Source organism: Diceros bicornis, chromosome 41 (genome assembly GCF_020826845.1).
Source record: "Diceros bicornis minor isolate mBicDic1 chromosome 41, mDicBic1.mat.cur, whole genome shotgun sequence".
Classification (NCBI taxonomy): domain Eukaryota; kingdom Metazoa; phylum Chordata; class Mammalia; order Perissodactyla; family Rhinocerotidae; genus Diceros; species Diceros bicornis.
Genome location: NC_080780.1, coordinates 16195697 through 16218625, shown reverse-complemented (window position 1 = coordinate 16218625; position 22929 = coordinate 16195697).

Here is a 22929-nt window from a genome sequence, read left to right as displayed (position 1 = left end):
ACTGAGCTAAACATGGTATGTGTCCAACCTCTAGAAATTACTTCATGCCCCAACACCCTTACTTCCAGCTAGTAAGGATCACATAATTCCTAACAAAGTTTTGACACAGATTCCCAATTCGGGCATTCAGAACATATAGCACGTTGCTGTAAGCAAGCACATTCTCATTCAAAGTTGCAAGATACTATGTAGGAACAAGTTTGTATAAGTATTTTAAAGATGCCCAGAACTGAGCTAAACTTGGTATGTCTCCAACCCCTAGGAATAACTTCATGCCCCATCTCCCTTACTTCCAGCTAGTAAGGATCACATAATTCCTAACAAAGTTTTGACACAGATTCCCAATTCGGGCATTCAGAACATATAGCACGTTGCTGTAAGCAAGCACATACTCACTCCAAGTGGCAAGTTACTATGTAGGAACCAGTTTGTATAGGTATTTCAAAGATGTCCAGAACTGAGCTAAACATGGTATGTCTCCAACTCCTAGAAATAACTTCATGCCCCATCTCCCTTACTTCCATCTAGTAAGGATCACATAATTTCTAACAAAGTTTTGACACAGATTCCCAATTCGGGCATTCAGAACATATAGCACGTTGCTGTAAGCAAGCACATTCTCATTCAAAGTTGCAAGTTACTATATAGGAACTAGTTTGTATAGGTATTTCAAAGATGCCCAGAACTGAGCTAAACTTGGTATGTCTCCAACTCCTAGAAATAACTTCATGCCCTATCTCCCTTACTTCCATCTAGTAAGCATCACAAAAATTCTAAGAAAGATTTGACACAGATTCCCAATTCGGGCATTCAGAACATATAGCACGTTTCTGTAAGCAAGCACATTCTCATTCAAAGTTGCAAGTTACTATGAAGGAACAAGTTTGTATAGGTATTTCAAAGATGCCCAGAACTGAGCTAAACTTGGTATGTGTCCAACTCCTAGAAATAACTTCATGCCCCAACTCCCTTACTTCCAGCTAGTAAGGATCACATAATTCCTAACAAAGTTTTGACACAGATTCCCAATTCGGGCATTCAGAACATATAGCACGTTGCTGTAAGCAAGCACATTCTCATTCAAAGTTGCAAGTTACTATGTAGGAACAAGTTTGTATAGGACTTTCAAAGATGCCCAGAACTGAGCTAAGCTTGGTATGTCTCCAAATCCTAGAAATAACTTCATACCCCTACTCCCTTACTTCCAGCTAGTAAGGATCACCTAGTTCCTAGCAAAGTTTTGACACAGATTCCCAATTCGGGCATGCAGAACATATAGCACGTTGCTGTAAGCAAGCACATTCTCACTCAAAGTTGCAAGTTACTATGTAGGAACAAGTTTGTATAGGTATTTCAAAGATGCCCAGAACTGAGCTAAACTTGGTATGTCTCCAACTCCTAGAAATAACTTCATGCCCTATCTCCCTTACTTCCATCTAGTAAGCATCACAAAAATTCTAAGAAAGATTTGACACAGATTCCCAATTCGGGCATTCAGAACATATAGCACGTTTCTGTAAGCAAGCACATTCTCATTCAAAGTTGCAAGTTACTATGAAGGAACAAGTTTGTATAGGTATTTCAAAGATGCCCAGAACTGAGCTAAACTTGGTATGTGTCCAACTCCTAGAAATAACTTCATGCCCCAACTCCCTTACTTCCAGCTGGTAAGGATCACATAATTCCTAACAATGTTTTGACACAGATTCCCAATTCGGGCATTCAGAACATATAGCACGTTGCTGTAAGCAAGCACATTCTCATTCAAAGTTGCAAGTTACTATGTAGGAACAAGTTTGTATAGGACTTTCAAAGATGCCCAGAACTGAGCTAAACTTGGTATGTCTCCAACTCCTAGAAATAACTTCATGCCCCTACTTCCTTACTTCCAGCTTGTAAGGATCACATAATTCCTAAAAAAGTTTTGACACAGATTCCCAATTCGGGCATTCAGAACATATAGCACGTTGCTGTAAGCAAGCACATTCTCATTCAAAGTTGCAAGTTACTATGTAGGAACAAGTTTGTATAGGTATTTCAAAGATGCCCAGAACTGAGCTAAACTTGGTATGTCTCCAACTCCTAGAAATAACTTCATGCCCCATCTCCCTTACTTCCAGCTAGTAAGGATCACATAATTCCTAACAAAGTTTTGACACAGATTCCCAATTCGGGCATTCAGAACATATAGCACGTTGCTGTAACCTAGCACATTCTCATTCAAAGTTGCAAGATACTATGTAGGAACCAGTTTGTATAGGTATTTCAAAGATGCCCAGAACTGAGCTAAAAGTTGTATGTCTCCAACTCCTAGAAATAACTTCATTCCCCATCTCCCTTACTTCCATCTAGTAAGGATCACATAATTTCTAACAAAGTTTTGACACAGATTCCCAATTCGGGCATTCAGAACATATAGCACGTTGCTGTAAGCAAGCACATTCTCATTCAAAGTTGCAAGTTACTATGTAGGAACCAGTTTGTATAAGTATTTCAATGATGCCCAGAACTGAGCTAAACGTTGTATGTCACCAACTCCTAGAAATAACTTCATGCCCCATCTCCCTTACTTCCATCTAGTAAGGATCACATAATTTCCAAGAAAGTTTTGACACAGATTCCCAATTAGGGCATTCAGAACATATAGCACATTGCTGTAAGCAAGCACATTCTCATTCAAAGTTGCAAGTTACTATGTAGGAACAAGTTTCTATAAGTATTTCAAAGATTCCCAGAACTGAGCTAAACGATGTATGTCTCCAACTCCTAGAAATAACTTCATGCCCCATCTCCCTTACTTCCATCTAGTAAGGATCACATAATTCCTAAGAAAGTTTTGACACAGATTCCCAATTCGGGCATTCAGAATATATAGCACGTTGCCGTAAGCAAGCACATTCTCATTCAAAGTTGCAAGTTACTATGAAGGAACAAGTTTGTATAGGTATTTCAAAGATGCCCAGAACTGAGCTAAACTTGGTATGCCTCCAACTCCTAGAAATAACTTCATGCCCCATCTCCCGTACTTCCAGCTAGAAAGGATCACATAATTCCTAACAAAGTTTTGACACAGATTCCCAATTCGGGTATCAGAACATATAGCACGTTGCTGTAAGCAAGCACATTCTCATTCAAAGATGCAAGTTGCTATGTAGGAACAAGTTTGTATAGGTATTTCAAAGATGCCCAGAACTGAGCTAAACTTGGATTGTCTCCAACTCCTAGAAATAACTTCTTGCTCCATCTCCCTTACTTCCAGCTAGTAAGGATCACATAATTCCTAACAAAGTTTTGACACAGATTCCCAATTCGGGCATTCAGAACATGTAGCACGTTGCTGTAAGCAAGCACATTCTCATTCAAAGTTGCAAGTTACTATGTAGGAACAAGTTTGTATAGGTATTTCAAAGATGCCCCGAACTGTGCTAAACTTGGTGTGTCTCCAACTCCCAGAAATAACTTCATACCCCATCTCCCTTACTTCCAGCTAGTGAGGATCACATAATTCCTAACAAAGGTTTGACACAGATTCCCAATTCGGTCATTCAGAACATATAGCACGTTGCTGTAAGCAAGCACATTGTCATTCTAAAGTTGCAAGTTACTATGAAGGAACAAGTTTGTATAGGTATTTCAAAGATGCCCAGAACTGAGCTAAACTTGGTATGTCTCCAACTACTAGAAATAACTTCATGCCCTATCTCCCTTACTTCGATCTAGTAAGCATCACAAAAATTCTAAGAAGGATTTGACACAGATTCCCAATTCGGGCATTCAGAACATATAGCACGTTTCTGTAAGCAAGCACATTCTCATTCAAAGTTGCAAGTTACTATGAAGGAACAAGTTTGTATAGGTATTTCAAAGATGCCCAGAACTGAGCTAAACTTGGTATGTGTCCAACTCCTAGAAATAACTTCATGCCCCAACTCCCTTACTTCCAGCTAGTAATGATCACATAATTCCTAACAAAGTTTTGACACAGATTCCCAATTCGGGCATTCAGAACATATAGCACGTTGCTGTAAGCAAGCACATTCTCATTCAAAGTTGCAAGTTACTATGTAGGAACAAGTTTGTGTATGACTTTCAAAGATGCCCAAACTGAGCTAAACTTGGTATGTCTCCAACTCCTAGAAATAACTTCATGTCCCAACTCCCTTACTTCCAGCTAGTAAGGATCACATAATACCTAGCAAAGTTTTGACACAGATTCCCAATTCGGGCATTCAGAACATATAGCACGTTGCTGTAAGCAAGCACATTCTCATTCAAAGTTGCAAGTTACTATGCAGGAACAAGTTTGTATAGGTATTTCAAACATGCCCAGAACTGAGCTAAACGTTGTGTGTCTCCTACTCCTAGAAATAACTTCATGTCCCATCTCCCTTACTTCCAGCTAGTAAGGATCACATAATTTCTAACAAAGATTTGACACATATTCCCAATTCGGGCATTCAGAACATGTAGCACGTTGCTGTAAGCAAGCACATTCTCATTCAAAGTTGCAAGTTACTATGAAGGAACAAGTTTGTATAGGTATTTTAAAGATGCCCAGAACTGAGCTAAACTTGGTATGTCTCCAACCCCTAGGAATAACTTCATGCCCCATCTCCCTTACTTCCAGCTAGTAAGGATCACATAATTCCTAACAAAGTTTTGACACAGATTCCCAATTCGGGCATTCAGAACATATAGCACGTTGCTTTAAGCAAGCACATTCTCACTCAAAGTTGCAAGTTACTATGTAGGAACAAGATGGTATAGATATTTCAAAGATGCCCCGAACTGAGCTAAACATGGTATGTCTCCAACTCCTAGAAATAACTTCATGCCCCATCTCCCTTACTTCCAGCTAGTAAGGATCACATAATTCCTAACAAAGTTTTGACAGAGATTCCCAATTCGGGCATTCAGAACATATAGCACGTTGCTGTAAGCAAGCACATTCTCACTCAAAGTTGCAAGTTACTATGTAGGAACAAGTTTGTATAGGTATTTCAAAGATGCCCAGAACTGAGCTAAACTTGGTATGTCTCCAACTCCTAGAAACAACTTCATGCCCTATCTCCCTTACTTCCATCTAGTAAGCATCACAAAAATTCTAAGAAACATTTGACACAGATTCCCAATTCGGGCATTCAGAACATATAGCACGTTGCTGTAAGCAAGCACATTCTCATTCAAAGTTGCAAGTTACTATGTAGGAACAAGTTTGTATAGGACTTTCAAAGATGTCCAGAACTGAGCTAAACTTGGTATGTCTCCAACTCCTAGAAATAACTTCATGCCCCTACTTCCTTACTTCCAGCTTGTAAGGATCACATAATTCCTAAAAAAGTTTTGACACAGATTCCCAATTCGGGCATTCAGAACATATAGCACGTTGCTGTAAGCAAGCACATTCTCATTCAAAGTTGCAAGTTACTATGTAGGAACAAGTTTGTATAGGTATTTCAAAGATGCCCAGAACTGAGCTAAACTTGGTATGTCTCCAACTCCTAGAAATAACTTCATGCCCCATCTCACTTACTTCCAGCTAGTAAGGATCACATAATTCCTAACAAAGTTTTGACACAGATTCCCAATTCGGGCATTCAGAACATATAGCACGTTGCTGTAACCTAGCACATTCTCATTCAAAGTTGCAAGATACTATGTAGGAACCAGTTTGTATAGGTATTTCAAAGATGCCCAGAACTGAGCTAAAAGTTGTATGTCTCCAACTCCTAGAAATAACTTCATTCCCCATCTCCCTTACTTCCATCTAGTAAGGATCACATAATTTCTAACAAAGATTTGACACAGATTCCCAATTCGGGCATTCAGAACATATAGCACGTTGCTGTAAGCAAGCACATTCTCATTCAAAGTTGCAATTTACTATGAAGGAACAAGTTTGTATAGGTATTTCAAAGATGCCCAGAACTGAGCTAAACTTGGTATGTGTCCAACTGCTAGAAATAACTTCATGCCCCAACTCCCTTACTTCCAGCTAGTAAGGATCACATAATTAATAACAAAGTTTTGACACAGATTCCCAATTCGGGCATTCAGAACATATAGCACGTTGCTGTAAGCAAGCACATTCTCATTCAAAGTTGCAAGTTACTATGTAGGAACAAGTTTGTATAGGACTTTCAAAGATGCCCAGAACTGAGCTAAACGTTGTGAGTCTCCAACTCCTAGAAATAACTTCATGCCACATCTCCCTTACTTCCATCTAGTAAGGATCACATAATTTCCAAGAAAGTTTTGACACAGATTCCCAATTAGGGCATTCAGAACATATAGCACATTGCTGTAAGCAAGCACATTCTCATTCAAAGTTGCAAGTTACTATGTAGGAACAAGTTTCTATAAGTATTTCAAAGATGCCCAGAACTGAGCTAAACGATGTATGTCTCCAACTCCTAGAAATAACTTCATGCCCCATCTCCCTTACTTCCATCTAGTAAGGATCACATAATTCCTAAGAAAGTTTTGACACAGATTCCCAATTCGGGCATTCAGAATATATAGCACGTTGCCGTAAGCAAGCACATTCTCATTCAAAGTTGCAAGTTACTATGAAGGAACAAGTTTGTATAGGTATTTCAAAGATGCCCAGAACTGAGCTAAACTTGGTATGCCTCCAACTCCTAGAAATAACTTCATGCCCCATCTCCCGTACTTCCAGCTAGAAATGATCACATAATTCCTAACAAAGTTTTGACACAGATTCCCAATTCGGGCATCAGAACATATAGCACGTTGCTGTAAGCAAGCACATTCTCATTCAAAGATGCAAGTTGCTATGTAGGAACAAGTTTGTATAGGTATTTCAAAGATGCCCAGAACTGAGCTAAACTTGGATTGTCTCCAACTCCTAGAAATAACTTCTTGCTCCATCTCCCTTACTTCCAGCTAGTAAGGATCACATAATTCCTAACAAAGTTTTGACACAGATTCCCAATTCGGGCATTCAGAACATATAGCACGTTGCTGTAAGCAAGCATATTCTCATTCAAAGTTGCAAGTTACTATGTAGGAACAAGTTTGTATAGGACTTTCAAAGATGCCCAGAACTGAGCTAAACGTTGTGAGTCTCCAACTCCTAGAAATAACTTCATGCCACATCTCCCTTACTTCCATCTAGTAAGGATCACATAATTTCCAAGAAAGTTTTGACACAGATTCCCAATTAGGGCATTCAGAACATATAGCACATTGCTGTAAGCAAGCACATTCTCATTCAAAGTTGCAAGTTACTATGTAGGAACAACTTTCTATAAGTATTTCAAAGATGCCCAGAACTGAGCAAAACGATGTATGTCTCCAACTCCTAGAAATAACTTCATGCCCCATCTCCCTTACTTCCATCTAGTAAGGATCACATAATTCCTAAGAAAGTTTTGACACAGATTCCCAATTCGGGCATTCAGAATATATAGCACGTTGCCGTAAGCAAGCACATTCTCATTCAAAGTTGCAAGTTACTATGAAGGAACAAGTTTGTATAGGTATTTCAAAGATGCCCAGAACTGAGCTAAACTTGGTATGCCTCCAACTCCTAGAAATAACTTCATGCCCCATCTCCCGTACTTCCAGCTAGAAAGGATCACATAATTCCTAACAAAGTTTTGACACAGATTCCCAATTCGGGCATCAGAACATATAGCACGTTGCTGTAAGCAAGCACATTCTCATTCAAAGATGCAAGTTGCTATGTAGGAACAAGTTTGTATAGGTATTTCAAAGATGCCCAGAACTGAGCTAAACTTGGATTGTCTCCAACTCCTAGAAATAACTTCTTGCTCCATCTCCCTTACTTCCAGCTAGTAAGGATCACATAATTCCTAACAAAGTTTTGACACAGATTCCCAATTCGGGCATTCAGAACATGTAGCACGTTGCTGTAAGCAAGCACATTCTCATTCAAAGTTGCAAGTTACTATGTAGGAACAAGTTTGTATAGGTATTTCAAAGATGCCCCGAACTGTGCTAAACTTGGTGTGTCTCCAACTCCCAGAAATAACTTCATACCCCATCTCCCTTACTTCCAGCTAGTGAGGATCACATAATTCCTAACAAAGGTTTGACACAGATTCCCAATTCGGGCATTCAGAACATATAGCACGTTGCTGTAAGCAAGCACATTCTCATTCAAAGTTGCAAGTTACTATGAAGGAACAAGTTTGTATAGGTATTTCAAAGATGCCCAGAACTGAGCTAAACTTGGTATGTGTCCAACTCCTAGAAATAACTTCATGCCCCAACTCCCTTACTTCCAGCTAGTAAGGATCACATAATTCCTAACAAAGTTTTGACACAGATTCCCAATTCGGGCATTCAGAACATATAGCACGTTGCTGTAAGCAAGCACATTCTCATTCAAAGTTGCAAGTTACTATGTAGGAACAAGTTTGTATAGGACTTTCAAAGATGCCCAGAACTGAGCTAAACGTTGTGAGTCTCCAATTCCTAGAAATAACTTCATGCCCCATCTCCCTTACTTCCAGCTAGTAAGGATCACATAATTTCTAACAAAGTTTTGACACAGATTCCCAATTCGGGCATTCAGAACATGTAGCACGTTGCTGTAAGCAAGCACATTCTCATTCAAAGTTGCAAGTTACTATGTAGGAACAAGTTTGTATAGGTATTTCAAAGATGCCCAGAACTGAGCTAAACTTGCTATCTCTTCAACTCCTAGAAATAACTTCATGCCCCATCTCCTTTACTTCCAGCTCGTAAGGATCACATAATTCCTAACAAAGCTTTGACACACATTCCCAAATCGGGCATTCAGAACATATAGCACGTTGCTGTAAGCAAGCACATTCTCATTGAAAGTTGTAAGTTACTATGTAGGAACAAGTTTGTATAGGTATTTCAAAGATGCCCCGAACTGTGCTAAACTTGGTATGCCTCCAACTCCTAGAAATAACTTCATGCCCCATCTCCCATACTTCCAGATAGTACGGATCACATAATTCCTAACAAAGTTTTGACACAGATTCCCAATTAGGGCATTCAGAACATATAGCACGTTGCTGTAAGCAAGCACATTCTCATTCAAAGTTGCAAGTTACTATGTAGGAACCAGTTTGTATAAGTATTTCAATGATGCCCAGAACTGAGCTAAACGTTGTATGTCTCCAACTCCTAGAAATAACTTCATGCCCCATCTCCCGTACTTCCAGCTAGAAAGGATCACATAATTCCTAACAAAGTTTTGACACAGATTCCCAATTCGGGCATCAGAACATATAGCACGTTGCTGTAAGCAAGCACATTCTCATTCAAAGATGCAAGTTGCTATGTAGGAACAAGTTAGTATAGGTATTTCAAAGATGCCCAGAACTGAGCTAAACTTGGATTGTCTCCAAATCCTAGAAATAACTTCTTGCCCCATCTCTCTTACTTCCAGCTAGTAAGGATCACATAATTCCTAACAAAGTTTTGACACAGATTCCCAATTCGGGCATTCAGAACATGTAGCACGTTGCTGTAAGCAAGCACATTCTCATTCAAAGTTGCAAGTTACTATGTAGGAACAAGTTTGTATAGGTATTTCAAAGATGCCCCGAACTGTGCTAAACTTGGTGTGTCTCCAACTCCCAGAAATAACTTCATACCACATCTCCCTTACTTCCAGCTAGTGAGGATCACATAATTCCTAACAAAGGTTTGACACAGATTCCCAATTCGGGCATTCAGAACATATAGCACGTTGCTGTAAGCAAGCACATTCTCATTCAAAGTTGCAAGTTACTATGTAGGAACAAGTTTGTATAGGTATTTCAAAGATGCCCACAACTGAGCTAAACTTGATATGTCTCCAACTCCTAGAAATAACTTCATGCCCTATCTCCCTTACTTCCATCTAGTAAGCATCACAAATATTCTAAGAAAGATTTGACACAGATTCCCAATTCGGGCATTCAGAACATATAGCACGTTTCTGTAAGCAAGCACATTCTCATTCAAAGTTGCAAGTTACTATGAAGGAACAAGTTTGTATAGGGATTTCAAAGATGCCCAGAACTGAGCTAAACTTGATATGTGTCCAACTCCTAGAAATAACTTCATGCCCCAACTCCCTTACTTCCAGCTAGTAAGGATCACATAATTCCTAACAAAGTTTTGACACAGATTCCCAATTCGGGCATTCAGAACATATAGCACGTTGCTGTAAGCAAGCACATTCTCATTCAAAGTTGCAAGTTACTATGTAGGAACAAGTTTGTATAGGACTTTCAAAGATGCCCAGAACTGATCTAAACTTGGTATGTCTCCAACTCCTAGAAATAACTTCATGCCCCTACTTCCTTACTTCCAGCTTGTAAGGATCACATAATTCCTAGCAAAGTTTTGACACAGATTCCCAATTCGGGCATTCAGAACATATAGCACGTTGCTGTAAGCAAGCACATTCTCATTCAAAGTTGCAAGTTACTATGTAGGAACAAGTTTGTATAGGTATTTCAAAGATGCCCAGAACTGAGCTAAACTTGGTATGTCTCCAACTCCTAGAAATAACTTCATGCCCCATCTCCCTTACTTCCAGCTAGTAAGGATCACATAATTCCTAACAAAGTTTTGACACAGATTCCCAATTCGGACATTCAGAACATATAGCACGTTGCTGTAACCTAGCACATTCTCATTCAAAGTTGCAAGATACTATGTAGGAACCAGTTTGTATAGGTATTTCAAAGATGCCGAGAACTGAGCTAAAAGTTGTATGTCTTCAACTCCTAGAAATAACTTCATTCCCCATCTCCCTTACTTCCATCTAGTAAGGATCACATAATTTCTAACAAAGTTTTGACACAGATTCCCAATTCGGGCATTCAGAACATGTAGCACGTTGCTGTAAGCAAGCACATTCTCATTCAAAGTTGCAAGTTACTATGTAGGAACAAGTTTGTATAGGTATTTCAAAGATGCCCAGAACTGAGCTAAACTTGCTATCTCTTCAACTCCTAGAAATAACTTCATGCCCCATCTCCTTTACTTCCAGCTAGTAAGGATCACATAATTCCTAACAAAGTTTTGACACACATTCCCAAATCGGGCATTCAGAACATATAGCACGTTGCTGTAAGCAAGCACATTCTCATTCAAAGTTGAAAGTTACTATGTAGGAACAAGTTTGTATAGGTATTTCAAAGATGCCCCGAACTGTGCTAAACTTGGTATGCCTCCAACTCCTACAAATAACTTCATGCCCCATCTCCCGTACTTCCAGATAGTACGGATCACATAATTCCTAACAAAGTTTTGACACAGATTCCCAATTAGGGCATTCAGAACATATAGCACGTTGCTGTAAGCAAGCACATTCTCATTCAAAGATGCAAGTTGCTATGTAGGAACAAGTTTGTATAGGTATTTCAAAGATGCCCAGAAGAGAGCTAAACTTGGATTGTCTCCAACTCCTAGAAATAACTTCATGCCCCATCTCCCTTACTTCCAGCTAGTAAGGATCACATAATTCCTAACAAATGTTTGACACAGATTCCCAATTCGGGCATTCAGAACATATAGCACGTTGCTGTAAGCAAGCACATTCTCATTCAAAGTTGCAAGTTACTATGAAGGAACAAGTTTGTATAGGTATTTCAAAGATGCCCAGAACTGAGCTAAACTTGGTATGTCTCCAACTCCTAGAAATAACTTCATGCCATATCTCCCTTACTTCCATCTAGTAAGCATCACATAATTTCTAAGAAAGTTTTGACACAGATTCCCAATTCGGGCATTCAGAACATATAGCACGTTTCTGTAAGCAAGCACATTCTCATTCAAAGTTGCAAGTTACTATGAAGGAACAAGTTTGTATAGGTATTTCAAAGATGCCCAGAACTGAGCTAAACTTGGTATGCCTCCAACTCCTAGAAATAACTTCAAGCCCCATCTCCCTTACTTCCATCTAGTAAGGATCACATAATTCCTAAGAAAGTTTTGACACAGATTCCCAATTCGGGCATTCAGAATATATAGCACGTTGCCGTAAGCAAGCACATTCTCATTCAAAGTTGCAAGTTACTATGTAGGAACAAGTTTATATAGGTATTTCAAAGATGCCCAGAACTGAGCTAAATGTTGTATGTTTCCAACTCCTAGAAATAACTTCATGCCCCATCTCCCTTACTTCCAGCTAGTAAGGATCACATAATTCCTAACAAAGTTTTGACACAATTACCAATTCGGGCATTCAGAACATATAGCACGTTCCTGTGAGCAAGCACATTCTCATTCAAAGTTGCAAGTTACTATGTAGGAACAAGTTTGTATAAGTATTTCAAAGATGCCCCGAACTGTGCTAAACTTGGTGTGTCTCCAACTCCCAGAAATAACTTCATACCCCATCTTCCGTACTTCCAGCTAGTAAGGATCACATAATTCCTAACAAAGTTTTGACACAGATTCCCAATTCGGGCATTCAGAACATATAGCACGTTGCTGTAAGCAAGCACATTCTCATTCAAAGTTGCAAGTAACTATGTAGGAATCAGTTTGAATAGGTATTTCAAAGATGCCCAGAATTGAGCTAAACGTTGTATGTCTCCAACTCCTAGAAATAACTTCAGGCCCCATCTCCCTTACTTCCAGCTAGTAAGGATCACATAATTCCTAACAAAGTTTTGACACAGATTCCCAATTCGGGCATTCAGAAAATATAGCACGTTGCTGTAAGCAAGCACATTCTCATTCAAAGTTGCAAGTTACTATGTAGGAACAAGTTTGTATAGGTATTTCAAAGATGCCCAGAACTGAGCTAAACTTGGTGTGTCTCCAACTCCCAGAAATAACTTCATGCCCCAACTCCCTTACTTCCAGCTAGTAAGGATCACATAATTCCTAACAAAGATTTGACCCTGATTCCCAATTCGGGCATTCAGAACATATAGCGCGTTCCTGTAAGCAAGCACATTCTCATTGAAAGTTGCAAATTACTATGTAGGAACAAGTTTGTATAGGTATTTCAAAGATGCCCCGAACTATGCTAAATTTGGTGTGTCTCCAACTCCCAGAAATAACTTCATACTCCATCTCTCTTACTTCCAGCTAGTGAGAATCACATAATTCCTAACAAAGTTTTGACACAGATTCCCAATTCGGGCATTCAGAACATATAGCACGTTGCTGTAAGCAAGCACATTCTCATTCAATGTTGCAAGTTACTATGTAGGAACCAGTTTGTATAGGTATTTCAAAGATGCCCAGAACTGAGCTAAACGTTGTATGTCTCCAACTCCTAGTAATAACTTCATGCCCCATCTCCCTTACTTCCATCTAGTAAGTTTCACATAATTTCCAAGAAAGTTTTGACACAGATTCCCAATTCGGGCATTCAGAACATATAGCACGTTGCTGTAAGCAAGCACATTCTCATTCAAAGTTGCAAGTTACTATGTAGGAACAAGTTTGTATAGGTATTTCAAAGATGCTCAGAACTGAGCTAAACGACGTATGTCTCCAACTCCTAGAAATAACTTCATGCCCCATCTCCCTTACTTCCATCTAGTAAGGATCACATAATTCCTAAGAAAGTTTTGACACAGATTCCCAATTCGGGCATTCAGAATTTATAGCACGTTGCCGTAAGCAAGCACATTCTCATTCAAAGTTGCAAGTTACTATGTAGGAACAAGTTTGTATAGGTATTTCAAAGATGCCCAGAACTGAGCTAAATGTTGTATGTCTCCAACTCCTAGAAATAACTTCATGCCCCAACTCTCTTACTTCCAGATAGTAAGGATCACATAATTCCTAACAAAGATTTGACACAGATACCCAATTCGGGCATTCAGAACATATACCACGTTGCTGTAAGCAAGCACATTCTCATTCAATGTTGCAAGTTACTATGTAGGAACAAGTTTGTATAGCACTTTCAAAGATGCCCAGAACTGAGCTAAACTTGTTATGTCTCCAACTCCTAGAAATAACTTCATGCCCCAACTCCCTTACTTCCACCTAGTAAGGATCACATTATTCCTAACAAAGTTTTGACACAGATTCCCAATTCGGGCTTTCAGAACATATAGCACGTTGCTGTAAGCCAGCACATTCTCATTCAAAGTTGCAAGTTACTATGTAGGAACAAGTTTGTATAGGTATTTCAAAGATGCCCAGAACTGAGCTAAACTTGGTATGTCTCCAACTCCTGGAAATAACTTCATGCCCCATCGCCCTTACTTCCAGCTAGTAAGGATCACATAATTCCTAACAAAGTTTTGACACAGATTCCCAATTCGTGCATTCAGAACATATAGCACGTTGTTGTAAGCAAGCACATTCTCATTCAAAGTGGCAAGTTAATATGTAGGAACAAGTTTGTATAGGTATTTCAAAGATGCCCAGAACTGAGCTAATCGTTGTGTGTCTCCTACTCCTAGAAATAACTTCATGTCCCATCTCCCTTATTTCCAGCTAGTAAGGATCACATAATTTCTAACAAAGTTTTGACACAGATTCCCAATTCGGGCATTCAGAACATGTAGCACGTTGCTGTAAGCAAGCACATTCTCATTCAAAGTTGCAAGTAACTATGTAGGAATCAGTTTGAATAGCTATTTCAAAGATGCCCAGAATTGAGCTAAACGTTGTATGTCTCCAACTCCTAGAAATAACTTCATGCCCCATCTCACTTACTTCCAGCTAGTAAGGATCACATAATTCCTAACAAAGTTTTGACACAGATTCCCAATTCGGGCATTCAGAAAATATAGCACGTTGCTGTAAGCAAGCACATTCTCATTCAAAGTTGCAAGTTACTATGTAGGAACAAGTTTGTATAGGTATTTCAAAGATGCCCAGAACTGAGCTAAACTTGGTATGTCTCCAACTCCCAGAAATAACTTCATGCCCCAACTCCCTTACTTCCAGCTAGTAAGGATCACATAATTCCTAACAAAGATTTGACCCTGATTCCCAATTCGGGCATTCAGAACATATAGCACGTTCCTGTAAGCAAGCACATTCTCATTGAAAGTTGCAAATTACTATGTAGGAACAAGTTTGTATAGGTATTTCAAAGATGCCCCGAACTATCCTAAATTTGGTGTGTCTCCAACTCCCAGAAATAACTTCATACTCCATCTCTCTTACTTCCAGCTAGTGAGAATCACATAATTCCTAACAAAGTTTTGACACAGATTCCCAATTCGGGCATTCAGAACATATAGCACGTTGCTGTAAGCAAGCACATTCTCATTCAAAGTTGCAAGTTACTATGTAGGAACCAGTTTGTATAGGTATTTCAAAGATGCCCAGAACTGAGCTAAACGTTGTATGTCTCCAACTCCTAGTAATAACTTCATGCCCCATCTCCCTTACTTCCATCTAGTAAGTTTCACATAATTTCCAAGAAAGTTTTGACACAGATTCCCAATTCGGGCATTCAGAACATATAGCACGTTGCTGTAAGCAAGCACATTCTCATTCAAAGTTGCAAGTTACTATGTAGGAACAAGTTTGTATAGGTATTTCAAAGATGCTCAGAACTGAGCTAAACGACGTATGTCTCCAACTCCTAGAAATAACTTCATGCCCCATCTCCCTTACTTCCATCTAGTAAGGATCACATAATTCCTAAGAAAGTTTTGACACAGATTCCCAATTCGGGCATTCAGAATATATAGCACGTTGCCGTAAGCAAGCACATTCTCATTCAAAGTTGCAAGTTACTATGTAGGAACAAGTTTGTGTAGGTATTTCAAAGATGCCCAGAACTGAGCTAAATGTTGTATGACTCCAACTCCTAGAAATAACTTCATGCCCCAACTCTCTTACTTCCAGATAGTAAGGATCACATAATTCCTAACAAAGATTTGACACAGATTCCCAATTCGGGCATTCAGAACATATACCACGTTGCTGTAAGCAAGCACATTCTCATTCAAAGTTGCAAGTTACTATGTAGGAACAAGTTTGTATAGCACTTTCAAAGATGCCCAGAACTGAGCTAAACTTGTTATGTCTCCAACTCCTAGAAATAACTTCATGCCCCAACTCACTTACTTCAACCTAGTAAGGATCACATAATTCCTAACAAAGTTTTGACACAGATTCCCAATTCGGGCATTCAGAACATATAGCACGTTGCTGTAAGCAAGCACATTCTCATTCAAAGTTGCAAGTTACTATGTAGGAACAAGTTTGTATAGGTATTTCAAAGATGCCCAGAACTGAGCTAAACTTGGTATGTCTCCAACTCCTGGAAATAACTTCATGCCCCATCGCCCTTACTTCCAGCTAGTAAGGATCACATAATTCCTAACAAAGTTTTGACACAGATTCCCAATTCGTGCATTCAGAACATATAGCACGTTGTTGTAAGCAAGCACATTCTCATTCAAAGTGGCAAGTTACTATGTAGGAACAAGTTTGTATAGGTATTTCAAAGATGCCCAGAACTGAGCTAAACGTTGTGTGTCTCCTACTCCTAGGAATAACTTCATGTCCCATCTCCCTTATTTCCAGCTAGTAAGGATCACATAATTTCTAACAAATTTTTGACACAGATTCCCAATTCGGGCATTCAGAACATGTAGCACGTTGCTGTAAGCAAGCACATTCTCATTCAAAGTTGCAAGTTACTATGTAGGAACCAGTTTGTATAGGTATTTCAAAGATGCCCAGAACTGAGCTAAACGTTGTATGTCTCCAACTCCTAGAAATAACTTCATGCCCCATCTCCCTTACTTCCATCTAGTAAGGATCACATAATTTCCAAGAAAGTTTTGACACAGATTCCCAATTCGGGCATTCAGAACATATAGCACGTTGCTGTAAGCAAGAACATTCTCATTCAAAGTTGCAAGTTACTATGTAGGAACAAGTTTGTATAGGTATTTCAAAGATGCTCAGAACTGAGCTAAACGATGTATGTCTCCAATCCGAGAAATAACTTCATGCCCCATCTCCCTTACTTCCAGCTAGTAAGGATCACATAATTCCTAAGAAAGTTTTGACACAGATTCCCAATTCGGGCATTCAGAATATATAGCACGTTGCCGTAAGCAAGCACATTCTCATTCAAAGTTGCAAGTTACTATGTAGGAACAAGTTTGTATAGGTATTTCAAAGATGCCCAGAACTGAGCTAAATGTTGTATGTCTCCAACTCCTAGAAATAACTTCATGCCCCATCTCCCTTACTTCCAGCTAGTAAGGATCACATAATTCCTAAAAAAGTTTTGACACAGATTCCCAATTCGGGCATTCAGAACATATAGCACGTTGCTGTAAGCAAGCACATTCTCATTCAAAGTTGCAAGTTACTATGTAGGAACAAGTTTGTATAGGACTTTCAAAGATGCCCAGAACTGAGCTAAACTTGGTATGTCTCCAACTCCTAGAAATAACTTCATTACCCAACTCCCTTACTTCCAGCTAGTAAGGATCACATAATTCCTAACAAAGTTTTGACACAGATTCCCAATTCGGGCATTCAGAACATATAGCACGTTGCTGTAAGCAAGCACATTCTCATTCAAAGTTGCAAGTTACTATGTAGGAACAAGTTTGTATAGGTATTTCAAAGATGCCCAGAACTGAGCTAAACTTGGTATGTCTCCAACTCCTAGAAATAACTTCATGCCCCATCTCCCTTACTTCCAGCTAGTAAGGATCACATAATTCCTAACAAAGTTTTGACACAGATTCCCAATTCGGGCATTCAGAACATATAGCACGTTGCTGTAAGCAAGCACATTCTCATTCAAAGTTGCAAGTTACTATGTAGGAACAAGTTTGTATAGGTGTTTCAAAGATGCCCGTGACTGTGCTAAACTTGGTATGTCTCCAACTCCTAGAAATAACTTCATACCCCATGAACCTTACTTCCAGCTAGTAAGGATCTCATAATTTCTAACAAAGTTTTGACACAGATTCCCAATTCGGGCATTCAGAACATATGGCACGTTGCTGTAAGCAAGCACATTCTCATTGAAAGTTGCAAGTTACTATGTAGGAACCAGTTTCTATAGGTATTTCAAAGATGCCCCGAACTATGCTAAATTTGGTGTGTCTCCAACTCCCAGAAATAACTTCATACTCCATCTCTCTTACTTCCAGCTAGTGAGAATCACATAATTCCTAACAAAGTTTTGACACAGATTCCCAATTCGGGCATTCAGAACATATAGCACGTTGCTGTAAGCAAGCACATTCTCATTCAATGTTGCAAGTTACTATGTAGGAACCAGTTTGTATAGGTATTTCAAAGATGCCCAGAACTGAGCTAAACGTTGTATGTCTCCAACTCCTAGTAATAACTTCATGCCCCATCTCCCTTACTTCCATCTAGTAAGTTTCACATAATTTCCAAGAAAGTTTTGACACAGATTCCCAATTCGGGCATTCAGAACATATAGCACGTTGCTGTAAGCAAGCACATTCTCATTCAAAGTTGCAAGTTACTATGTAGGAACAAGTTTGTATAGGTATTTCAAAGATGCTCAGAACTGAGCTAAACGACGTATGTCTCCAACTCCTAGAAATAACTTCATGCCCCATCTCCCTTACTTCCATCTAGTAAGGATCACATAATTCCTAAGAAAGTTTTGACACAGATTCCCAATTCGGGCATTCAGAATTTATAGCACGTTGCCGTAAGCAAGCACATTCTCATTCAAAGTTGCAAGTTACTATGTAGGAACAAGTTTGTATAGGTATTTCAAAGATGCCCAGAACTGAGCTAAATGTTGTATGTCTCCAACTCCTAGAAATAACTTCATGCCCCAACTCTCTTACTTCCAGATAGTAAGGATCACATAATTCCTAACAAAGATTTGACACAGATACCCAATTCGGGCATTCAGAACATATACCACGTTGCTGTAAGCAAGCACATTCTCATTCAATGTTGCAAGTTACTATGTAGGAACAAGTTTGTATAGCACTTTCAAAGATGCCCAGAACTGAGCTAAACTTGTTATGTCTCCAACTCCTAGAAATAACTTCATGCCCCAACTCCCTTACTTCCACCTAGTAAGGATCACATTATTCCTAACAAAGTTTTGACACAGATTCCCAATTCGGGCTTTCAGAACATATAGCACGTTGCTGTAAGCCAGCACATTCTCATTCAAAGTTGCAAGTTACTATGTAGGAACAAGTTTGTATAGGTATTTCAAAGATGCCCAGAACTGAGCTAAACTTGGTATGTCTCCAACTCCTGGAAATAACTTCATGCCCCATCGCCCTTACTTCCAGCTAGTAAGGATCACATAATTCCTAACAAAGTTTTGACACAGATTCCCAATTCGTGCATTCAGAACATATAGCACGTTGTTGTAAGCAAGCACATTCTCATTCAAAGTGGCAAGTTAATATGTAGGAACAAGTTTGTATAGGTATTTCAAAGATGCCCAGAACTGAGCTAATCGTTGTGTGTCTCCTACTCCTAGAAATAACTTCATGTCCCATCTCCCTTATTTCCAGCTAGTAAGGATCACATAATTTCTAACAAAGTTTTGACACAGATTCCCAATTCGGGCATTCAGAACATGTAGCACGTTGCTGTAAGCAAGCACATTCTCATTCAAAGTTGCAAGTAACTATGTAGGAATCAGTTTGAATAGCTATTTCAAAGATGCCCAGAATTGAGCTAAACGTTGTATGTCTCCAACTCCTAGAAATAACTTCATGCCCCATCTCACTTACTTCCAGCTAGTAAGGATCACATAATTCCTAACAAAGTTTTGACACAGATTCCCAATTCGGGCATTCAGAAAATATAGCACGTTGCTGTAAGCAAGCACATTCTCATTCAAAGTTGCAAGTTACTATGTAGGAACAAGTTTGTATAGGTATTTCAAAGATGCCCAGAACTGAGCTAAACTTGGTATGTCTCCAACTCCCAGAAATAACTTCATGCCCCAACTCCCTTACTTCCAGCTAGTAAGGATCACATAATTCCTAACAAAGATTTGACCCTGATTCCCAATTCGGGCATTCAGAACATATAGCACGTTCCTGTAAGCAAGCACATTCTCATTGAAAGTTGCAAATTACTATGTAGGAACAAGTTTGTATAGGTATTTCAAAGATGCCCCGAACTATCCTAAATTTGGTGTGTCTCCAACTCCCAGAAATAACTTCATACTCCATCTCTCTTACTTCCAGCTAGTGAGAATCACATAATTCCTAACAAAGTTTTGACACAGATTCCCAATTCGGGCATTCAGAACATATAGCACGTTGCTGTAAGCAAGCACATTCTCATTCAAAGTTGCAAGTTACTATGTAGGAACCAGTTTGTATAGGTATTTCAAAGATGCCCAGAACTGAGCTAAACGTTGTATGTCTCCAACTCCTAGTAATAACTTCATGCCCCATCTCCCTTACTTCCATCTAGTAAGTTTCACATAATTTCCAAGAAAGTTTTGACACAGATTCCCAATTCGGGCATTCAGAACATATAGCACGTTGCTGTAAGCAAGCACATTCTCATTCAAAGTTGCAAGTTACTATGTAGGAACAAGTTTGTATAGGTATTTCAAAGATGCTCAGAACTGAGCTAAACGACGTATGTCTCCAACTCCTAGAAATAACTTCATGCCCCATCTCCCTTACTTCCATCTAGTAAGGATCACATAATTCCTAAGAAAGTTTTGACACAGATTCCCAATTCGGGCATTCAGAATATATAGCACGTTGCCGTAAGCAAGCACATTCTCATTCAAAGTTGCAAGTTACTATGTAGGAACAAGTTTGTGTAGGTATTTCAAAGATGCCCAGAACTGAGCTAAATGTTGTATGACTCCAACTCCTAGAAATAACTTCATGCCCCAACTCTCTTACTTCCAGATAGTAAGGATCACATAATTCCTAACAAAGATTTGACACAGATTCCCAATTCGGGCATTCAGAACATATACCACGTTGCTGTAAGCAAGCACATTCTCATTCAAAGTTGCAAGTTACTATGTAGGAACAAGTTTGTATAGCACTTTCAAAGATGCCCAGAACTGAGCTAAACTTGTTATGTCTCCAACTCCTAGAAATAATTTCATGCCCCAACTCACTTACTTCAACCTAGTAAGGATCACATAATTCCTAACAAAGTTTTGACACAGATTCCCAATTCGGGCATTCAGAACATATAGCACGTTGCTGTAAGCAAGCACATTCTCATTCAAAGTTGCAAGTTACTATGTAGGAACAAGTTTGTATAGGTATTTCAAAGATGCCCAGAACTGAGCTAAACTTGGTATGTCTCCAACTCCTGGAAATAACTTCATGCCCCATCGCCCTTACTTCCAGCTAGTAAGGATCACATAATTCCTAACAAAGTTTTGACACAGATTCCCAATTCGTGCATTCAGAACATATAGCACGTTGTTGTAAGCAAGCACATTCTCATTCAAAGTGGCAAGTTACTATGTAGGAACAAGTTTGTATAGGTATTTCAAAGATGCCCAGAACTGAGCTAAACGTTGTGTGTCTCCTACTCCTAGGAATAACTTCATGTCCCATCTCCCTTATTTCCAGCTAGTAAGGATCACATAATTTCTAACAAATTTTTGACACAGATTCCCAATTCGGGCATTCAGAACATGTAGCACGTTGCTGTAAGCAAGCACATTCTCATTCAAAGTTGCAAGTTACTATGTAGGAACCAGTTTGTATAGGTATTTCAAAGATGCCCAGAACTGAGCTAAACGTTGTATGTCTCCAACTCCTAGAAATAACTTCATGCCCCATCTCCCTTACTTCCATCTAGTAAGGATCACATAATTTCCAAGAAAGTTTTGACACAGATTCCCAATTCGGGCATTCAGAACATATAGCACGTTGCTGTAAGCAAGAACATTCTCATTCAAAGTTGCAAGTTACTATGTAGGAACAAGTTTGTATAGGTATTTCAAAGATGCTCAGAACTGAGCTAAACGATGTATGTCTCCAATCCGAGAAATAACTTCATGCCCCATCTCCCTTACTTCCAGCTAGTAAGGATCACATAATTCCTAAGAAAGTTTTGACACAGATTCCCAATTCGGGCATTCAGAATATATAGCACGTTGCCGTAAGCAAGCACATTCTCATTCAAAGTTGCAAGTTACTATGTAGGAACAAGTTTGTATAGGTATTTCAAAGATGCCCAGAACTGAGCTAAATGTTGTATGTCTCCAACTCCTAGAAATAACTTCATGCCCCATCTCCCTTACTTCCAGCTAGTAAGGATCACATAATTCCTAAAAAAGTTTTGACACAGATTCCCAATTCGGGCATTCAGAACATATAGCACGTTGCTGTAAGCAAGCACATTCTCATTCAAAGTTGCAAGTTACTATGTAGGAACAAGTTTGTATAGGACTTTCAAAGATGCCCAGAACTGAGCTAAACTTGGTATGTCTCCAACTCCTAGAAATAACTTCATTACCCAACTCCCTTACTTCCAGCTAGTAAGGATCACATAATTCCTAACAAAGTTTTGACACAGATTCCCAATTCGGGCATTCAGAACATATAGCACGTTGCTGTAAGCAAGCACATTCTCATTCAAAGTTGCAAGTTACTATGTAGGAACAAGTTTGTATAGGTATTTCAAAGATGCCCAGAACTGAGCTAAACTTGGTATGTCTCCAACTCCTAGAAATAACTTCATGCCCCATCTCCCTTACTTCCAGCTAGTAAGGATCACATAATTCCTAACAAAGTTTTGACACAGATTCCCAATTCGGGCATTCAGAACATATAGCACGTTGCTGTAAGCAAGCACATTCTCATTCAAAGTTGCAAGTTACTATGTAGGAACAAGTTTGTATAGGTGTTTCAAAGATGCCCGTGACTGTGCTAAACTTGGTATGTCTCCAACTCCTAGAAATAACTTCATACCCCATGAACCTTACTTCCAGCTAGTAAGGATCTCATAATTTCTAACAAAGTTTTGACACAGATTCCCAATTCGGGCATTCAGAACATA